Below are 7,363 nucleotides of genomic sequence, written 5' to 3' on the forward strand. Positions count from 1 at the left end.
ATCTCCTGTGATGGGAAAGCCACCATGCCCCTGTGGAGGTTGTTCCAACAAATGATGACACTCACTGTAAAAGTTTTCTTTCTTGTACTGGGATGATTACAGTAGTTGTTTGATGTTAGTAGAGCCAAGTCCCACTCTGGACATCTTTGGATTAAGTGCCCAGTCCCATAGGCTATTTGCACTAAATTTCTGTCTATATGACCTGCTTGAAGGACTTTTTTGGGAGTAGTTATGAGATTACCATATTCCTGGAAGAAACTGGGAGCAGGGAATGGACATCAGTTGTAGTCAGTGCTTGAAGTGGAACTGCTTGCTTGTTCAGAGATACTGCCAAGCAGAAAATGGGCTGGAATATTTTCTTATGGGAGTTTCTTCTTAGAATAGCTGCTATAAAAGAACTCTGCATTGCCTTCTCTGGGGCAGGTGATATTTGTGTACTGCCTGAATCTGCCTGTAAGAGGCAATATAGAAACCAAATGACTACTCTTGGGACTGTTCTATCAGAGAGAGCATAGAGAATGAAAACACATTAGAAAATGCAATTTACCTGGGCACTTCTGAAGAATGTACCTTTGCTTACCAGTCAACTCAGTACAACTCTAAACTCACCCTGTATTACTTTTTCCCCAACCCTTATGACTCAGCTAAGTATTTTGATAGAAAAGCCCAACTGCCTAACTTTATTTCCACAAAGAGGATAATTCCAGAAGTCTCTAGCCATAGCAGAGAAAGTAATTAAAACCAACCAAACAGTAGGCTGCATGTACTTGTGTTCTTTTCCATCCTGGTCGGTTATTGGTGGTCTTGAAACATTGCAAAAGTTCTGTGGCTAACAAAGTTAATCTTAAAAAAAAATCATAATGTCTGTCAAGGGAAAGACCTATTTGTTTTACAGTTGATGCTTAAAAAAATAAAATATTCTGATAATGCGGAAGAACATGTCTTGGAGCTGGGAGAGGCTGTCTCACCAAGGAACCTCAGCCCCTAGCATTGGAGGCCTGGCATGAGACAGTAAACCACATGTTCCCTGGGATGAATGATTATTAGTGACAAACAAAAGCAGTTTTGGCAACCCCAAACTTTCAACACTCATGAGTCAGGACCCCAACCAGTCAAAACTGAGAGATGTGCAAAGAATGTGTTCTGTGTTGTTTTTATTTTCTTGCTGGTGGTTGAGCATTCAGGGCTCACATTTTTGTTTTCTTTGTGAGATTTGAGATAGTGAAAAAATTCTTGCTGTTGGGTGTTAGGGGTAAAAGGGCTGGCTATCATGATACCTACAGTAAAACCTCAAAAGGTTGCAAACCCACATTATTTGTTTTGAACCTGAGCTTTCTTTCCATTTGCTAAGCAATGATTCCTGACAGTTGTGGATATGTTTTTTAGCCATACTTAAGAGTTGCTTGGAAATTCTATCTTAAAAATGGAAAATGTGGCTTTCATAAAAATCAAAATTTACCACAGGAAGATGGTTTAAATTTTTTTTTTTTCTGACATGTTTCCATCAACATGTAGCATTTGTTGCCTCAGGTTGGGAGGATCCAGTATGCTTGGTGAGTTGCTTGACAGAATCCAAACGGAAAAAAAAAAAAATTAGTATTAATATTAACCCATGTTCTCTGAAGGATTCTTGGGTTTTAGAGCCTCCTTTTTTTTCAAAGAGTAGAGCTCTCCAGTTGCCATTTCAGGTTTTTAACATACATCTTCTCTATGAGATACATCACAGATATCTATGGCTGTCATACAGCATAGAGGTATGGTCTGACCTGATAGCCTAGAGAGTTGCCTGAGCTATAACTTCCCTAAAACACAGAATTCACACTTCCTGTATTAGGAAGCATGATGAGGTTTGGACCTACTCCATTTTCTCATTAGAGAGCAATTCCTCTTTTTCATTAGCTGTGTTCACAGGTATTATTGAATCTGTTTGCATAAAAGCACTTCTGCATACAGATTGTTGAGAAAAGGTTCATTTTGCCTCTTCACAATATAGTTTTGTTAAAAAAAATGGGGTGGCTCCAGTGACTGGCGTGTCCCCCTTGGCTTCCCACACACCCACTCCACAGTCAGACCGTGTTTCTTCATCAGTTTGACCCCAGGTTTCCCACAGCAGAGTCTCAAGCTTCTGGTTCCTTTAAGAAATTTTATCAATTACTGGAGCTGGTGCCTTCAAGGACGGATCCTGAACAAAAGAAATCCCAGGTTTTTACACCCATTGTCTCAATGTGCACAAATATCTGGATTTTTCCAGTTGAATCCCTGGCTCCTGCCATGTGTCTGAGTATTTGGTCACCTGGCTGGTGCCACAGGTCCCTGTGCCCTTTGTTATGCAAAGGGTCTGCAGTCCATGGCCTCTTGCCTTGGGCTCCCACCACCCAGAGCTCAACCTGCAGCTCCCACTGTATCTTCACACTGAGCTACCTGGACCAAATGCATTCCTCAACAATCTTCAAATATTTTGGAAAGAAAAAAAATTAAAGTCCCACAAGAACCTCAGTTTTTTTCTCTCTTTTTTAAGTGGCAAGATTTACCAGAAGCTTTAGTTACCGAATTGCCTTGGCTCTCACTGTAGGGAATGGATTGATAGAGGCATATCCCAAAGAAGATAAGGCAGCTCTCCCAAAGTTTGAATTGGCTTCTGGATGTACTTGTCCAGTTGCAGAGATAGTGGAAGGATTCTAAGAGTATGTCTACACTGCCAAATAAAAAAGGGCTGGGAAGTGAGCCCCAGTTATCCACAGTGCTGAAGAGCTGGCTTGCTCTCCATCATGGTTTCAGACTTCCCACAGAGGTTGTCTCCAGGGTAAGCCTTCTATAAAGAGGAGGTTAGATTTGTGCAGTGAGGACAAAGGCCCATCTGGATCCCAGTTCAGGCATTCACCTTCTTTCATTTATCTCTTAAGACACCAAATTGTACAGAAGAGGTAAAAATCTAACACAAAAATGTTACAAAAATCAATGCTCTTTGAAAATCCCCACATACAAATAACCCCCTATTTGTGCTGTATCAACAACTCACTTTTCTTTTAATCAAAATTTTCTACGCATTTGTCTAATTTGTCATGATGGATAAATTATTAATGAAAAACTCATCTGACAACAATGGCCTCTCATTTTCAGTGCCTCAGCTATTTAGAGGATTGACTAGAGACCAAGAATTTAAAGGAATCTGTAACAAAAGTCAAGGAAAATTGCAAATAGTTCTTACCTTTAAAACTTTGCTTGGGAAGCAGCATGTTAGAAGAGCCTGAGGGGGAAGGCATGTAAATTAAAAACATCCAGATTTTTAAAATCTTGTAAGACTTTGGCTACAAAAGCACACAAGCAAAAAAAGATGGGAATGATGATCCAGAAACACATTTCCACCTTAGTGGTTCTGTTGGGAAGAAGCTAAGTGATACATAATCCTAATCTTCTAGGTTTTCTATTGCCTGGCCATCTTCTAGAGAAGAGTAGCAAGTGGTCTTTGACAGTATTTGAGACCAGACTCTCCTTTCATTCTTTTTCAATTAAATTAGTTGCAGTTCTGCTTCAATATAACAAAATTGCTACATGGTTTCAACTTGAATTGTTTTGAATTCAGTTTTGTTGTTCTTTGGACTGGTCCCCTGAATCTTTGTCTTTATCACTTCCTTCTTATTCCCCCTTCTCTCTTGTTTTCATGTGCAATCATGGTATAGCAATTAGTATACACTGGCCTGGCAGTCATTAAGTGCTTCTTATGCTTGGCAATTACATGCTGGTTAAGCCAAACCAGGCAGGACTGTGTGACAAACCCGTAACATCTGTGTCCTGCCCCATCATGTCATTAGAATGTATATATTCGTGGAGTATGGTGTGCTGCTGGCTGGGAGTCTGAACAACAAACCATAAATAGGATAATGGCTTTCCTCAGTACATTATCATTATTCAAAAAACAAAACCTCACTTGTTTTTGAGGACTTTCTTGGTTTGTCTAAGTTTCTCCATGGATATGGCTTGCTACCAGGGATTGACAGAGGTGCACATTTGTTGTCATCGTAACCACTAAGAGCCCTGTGCCCTGTCTGCGGTGCAGGACATCCTCCCCGTGTCTCCTGTTACGTTTCCCGCTCTGCGCTGCACAGTCACTCCTGGCTCTCTGTCAGGGGGACAGGCAGTCGCCAGCAGGTCATCTCCTCTCTGCTCTGGCAAGTTCTTTCAGCTATATAAGGGGGCTCTGTAAACAAGAGAAAACCCTGGGGTATGAGGAATGACTGTTACTTATTAGTGTATTTTGACTCCAACAAATTTAACCTCCAATGCAACCAGGCACCTGTTAATTCCAGGGCTAAATGAAGCATGATTTTTAAACTTTCTAAACAAGGAGGTAATCAAGAGGTTGCTCAGCTTCTTAGATGGAAGATGCTGGCTATGCATATGGCTTGGTGCATATGCATTCCCATACTTTAATTTGTAGGAGGCATTTTAGACTTTGTATATACAGGATGAGATGGATACATTGACCTCAGTTAGGTAAAACAAATTAAAACAAAAGCTTTTCTATTAATTTCCTAGGTTTTAATGATGTTCAGCTTCTTTCGAGATTAATTTTATAGCAAGTTACTCAGTGTATTATGGGGGTCCACAAACTACTCCATAGACTTTAAATGCTGCAAATAATTACCGTAGCCAAACACCAATGTTCTGACTAGGGTCTGCCATTCAGCTTTGGGCCTCACGCTGCCATGTGTATATGGCACATACAGCAGCAGCTGAAAGTCAGATTAAAGCCTTTATATATATATTCCTTTTTTTTTTTTACTCAGAGAATACTATTTAGATTCTTAAATGAGGGGTTTTTCACTCAGGGAATCCAAGGCAAAATTTGCAAATATGTGTTGTATCACTAAATTGTTATGATGACCATGTGATCCCTAGCGTTTGGGTCCCAAACCTTCCCTCCTGTGAGCAGATGTCATCTCTTGTTGACCTGGCATGGATAGCTGGAGACTTTATGTTATCAAAAAAGCTGGACACCTGGCTCCCTCAACAGGAATAGAAGACCCTGCTTCTGCCTCAACCTTTGATTTCACAGCCTGTGGCTGAGTTTGTGTATATAGCTGAGGCTTGATGCATTTGCTCTCCTTTTTCAGTGCATGCTTGGGAACCAAATGGTTCTGTCTTTGAGTCTCATACCTTTACTGAACAGAAGAGTAGTGGTATTACCTAGTATATTGCTCGTGATTCCCACATGCAGTTAGTTACTTGAATTAAACCCACAGGGAAAGATGCTTTTCTTTTGGGTGGAACTTTGTTGAGCTTTGTTTTTGTCACTAGTTATTGGCAATTTATAAATCAAAAGAGAAAGGTTAAAAAATGCCAGCTGGGCTTTACCAACTAGCAACACTGGTACCAGTAATCAGCACATACTGTGCAGGCACTGGAGGGTGGTGTGGCCAAGGGATCCTTCCAAAGGGAGGGTATTGAAGAAGCAGTGCCATTGTGGGATGGAAGAATCCATGTGTGCAGAGATTAATTGTGCTGTGCTTCCTGTCTTCGGGCTGACAGAACTAGTAGAGATGTACCTGGGCATACAGTAATTTAGAGAAATATTTAGTATTCTGGGCAAAAAATGTTTCCTATCACAGCCCTTACACATCATTCAGATTTTGCCTTTCACCTTTACCTTCACCAGAACATTTTAGAGACTTCTCCAATCAGATGGTATGCTGGAAGTACTCTTGCCTGTAAGAAAAAAAAATAAAAAATTCAGGAATGTTTTAGCCTATTCTAAGGATGGTGTTTAGAGGAGAAGTGACACAGTTCTGACCCGCAGATTGTCTAAGTGCTTTTGTGGGAATTACATACTTGTATGCCTTGCTTTTATCATTGTGTTTCAGCAACAACAGTTAACTTGGTTCATCCTTAAAAACCCTTATACTCTTCCCTGCCACTAGCATTGCTGGTTCCGGATGGTGGGCAGCCTTCCCATTTGCTTGCTGATAAATATTGTGACAAAAGATGAGCCTAAAGTGCCAGACTTAAATTAAAACACATTTACTCATCTGCAAAGATGAAAGAAGTAAACTCTTGACACAAGTGAAATGAATCATGCATAGGAATGATTTTTTTTTTTTAAACTGCAGTCTTTCACAGACTTTAGTTCCACAGAAGGGAACTGAAAAGTGCTTGGATGAGATGGAGAAAAGATCATTTACTTACCTATAGACACCATCAGCACACTGGGCATGGCCTGATGGCTGAACTGAAGGGATGTGGGTCACAGGCAGGGCTGAGCTGCCAGGACAATCAGTGCAATAGGAAAAGGGGGCTGAGAGCAGCTGAAAGCACTTGAGAGCAGTTCTCAGGTGGAAACTGGAGTGAAAAACTGGCTGGAGCAGAGGAGAGAAAGAAAGAGAGAGAAAGGTGTTCTCAACTCCAAGAATGATTATTGGCATGTGGCTATGGGGGCAGCTGATATCAAATGCAAGAAATGCAGAGGTAAAGGTAATTGTGTGCCTCAGAGGTAAGACAGTGAGGAAGTTGGTCAGAACCTCAGGCACAGAAAGCTATGAGGACACTAGAGGGGATTGCAACCAGTTATGGGAACCCTGAGAGAAAAAAAAGTTTGGGAAGGCCTTTGTTTTGTCCTGTATTGGTCTTCCGTAAGTAGAAAATATGTTCACAAGCCTTGGCAAAGCCAGCAGTAATGTTGGCTGTGATAGCATGCATGAGAAGTGATGAAGAAGAGAGCCTTCAGGGGCTTGCACAGTGGGTACATTCAGGTGGGATGTGCTGGCTGGACCCAGGGAAGCTGTAAAGTTGGGGTTTCATGTCAGTGTTTGCTCCTCGTCTACCACTGCCCCGCTGCCAGGCCCACCTTGGCCTCCCTGCACCCTCTGTCATGATGGCATGGGGTCTTGCTGCCCCGTGGCTGCTTCTTTCCACTGCTTGAAAACTAATTTAGCAAACCTAGTTTAAAAGGACCCAATTTGCTGTGGCAGAGCAGTCTTTCGTGCTGGCCTGGTGCCCTCATAGAGCTGGCCAGTGGGTTGCTACCAGGAGGGTGGAAGGCTATCAGTTGCTGAGGAGGAAATGAAGTTTCCAAAGAGAAACTTTTTGGCCCATCAATTTGTCGAGTGACAGCAAATGCAAAGTTACTGGTAGTGCAGCAAGAAACCAAGCCACCAGCCAGGCAGACTTTAAAGCTTTTTTTCAGAAAACTTTCAAGTGGGTGTTTTTAAGGCCAGGCATGCACTCTTGGCCCTTTTGTGTCACAGTGAGCTGCCAATAAAACATGGCTCTCAAGATGGATAGCCCGTTTGAGACACTGAGGTCCTTTTGGAGCATGAAGTGATAAAATTTCAGGACAGGGTTCAAGGTTATTATTTTTCTTGAGGCT

The 7,363-nt window shown here is 41.7% G+C and overlaps 1 long non-coding RNA gene across 1 annotated transcript; it reads right to left on the minus strand.

The window, feature by feature from the left end:
* Positions 1-4,960: 4,960 nt before the first annotated feature.
* On the minus strand, positions 4,961-6,328 carry LOC135295472 (uncharacterized). Its single transcript, XR_010357583.1, has 3 exons — positions 6,184-6,328; positions 5,648-5,706; positions 4,961-5,546 (listed from the first exon to the last, which is right to left on the minus strand). It is a non-coding gene; the product is annotated as an uncharacterized LOC135295472 (long non-coding RNA).
* Positions 6,329-7,363: the final 1,035 nt, after the last annotated feature.

Source organism: Passer domesticus, chromosome 2 (genome assembly GCF_036417665.1).
Source record: "Passer domesticus isolate bPasDom1 chromosome 2, bPasDom1.hap1, whole genome shotgun sequence".
NCBI lineage: Eukaryota > Metazoa > Chordata > Aves > Passeriformes > Passeridae > Passer > Passer domesticus.